Raw genomic sequence first — 1,050 nt, 5'->3', positions numbered from 1 at the left:
TGTTTGATGTTCACCAAGCAATTTGAAAAGCATCACACCTTGACCTGGACTCAAGCCCCTGCCCCCATGTCATGAATTCAGAGCTCAAAACAATAGAGGCTATATCTACACCCTCTTATCTGATTCAGGTTATGTACGCCGTAACCTAGGGCAAGCAGATTGACTGGCATGTGAGGAGACCAAGACAAAGAAAAGGAAAAAAAACCCTCAAAAAACCAAAAAGCAGGAGTCTGGAAAGTGATTCTTCCACATATCCAACCTGCTATTTTTGGTCATTCTGATTAGGGCCCTATTATTTTGGCATTGCAATGCATATACTAAGATACCTACAGAGCCAATCTGGACCTAGCTCTAAATATCGGGTCCAGATTCTAATCCCACCTTCAAGTGCATAAGTGGACATAGGTGTTTAAGTGTGATTCTGTTCCACCCTGCTCAAGTCCCTGAAAAATCATTAATGCTAAAGTGTGTGTGTGTTCTTTCTCCTTGCTGCTTCTGTGCAACTCCATCTTAATGGTCTGATGACAGGGTGTTAATGGATTTTCAGGGACTTGAACAGTGTGGAAAGGAATTGCACTTAGGTGGCTAAGTCCACTTAGATGCCTAATAGGTAGAACAGTTTGTTTCCTCTTAGGGTGGAAACAGACTTTGTTTGACTTTTCATTTGTGCTGCCTTAAAAATACTTAAGGTGGCAAAAATGCTGAACTAATAAGACATCCTTAACTTTTGTTGTGCCACGTGACAGGAAAATCAATGGTGCAACAAAGGCTGGTAATAAACTGTTCCGCTTTATTGTGGCAGATCAGCAAACCCCCCCAGTTTTCCTTTTTTTAAATTTTAAAATGCATTCCCTCCCCTTCCCCAACCATTTCTGACTTTTCCTCTCCCTCTCTATTCCCTATAGATAGGATTTCATAGATTTCATAGACATCAGGACTGGAAGGGACCTCGGGAGATCATTGAGTCCAGCCCCCTGCCCAAAGGGCAGGAAGTCAGCTGGGGTCATAGGATCCCAGCAAGATAAGCATCCAATTTACTCTTGAAGGTGT

The 1,050-nt window shown here is 42.6% G+C and overlaps 1 long non-coding RNA gene across 1 annotated transcript in view; it reads left to right on the top strand.

Annotated features, from left to right (window-relative positions):
- Positions 1-538: 538 nt before the first annotated feature.
- The window catches only part of LOC109323383, a 20,195-nt gene continuing 19,683 nt past the window's right edge, over positions 539-1,050 (top strand). The window contains exon 1 of the long non-coding RNA XR_002104655.1: positions 539-622. This is a non-coding gene — a long non-coding RNA (uncharacterized LOC109323383). The remainder of the gene's footprint in view (positions 623-1,050) is intronic.

Source organism: Crocodylus porosus, unplaced genomic scaffold, assembly GCF_001723895.1.
Source record: "Crocodylus porosus isolate Cpor-Errol unplaced genomic scaffold, CroPor_comp1, whole genome shotgun sequence".
NCBI lineage: Eukaryota > Metazoa > Chordata > Crocodylia > Crocodylidae > Crocodylus > Crocodylus porosus.
This window is presented reverse-complemented; position numbering and strand designations above follow the sequence as displayed.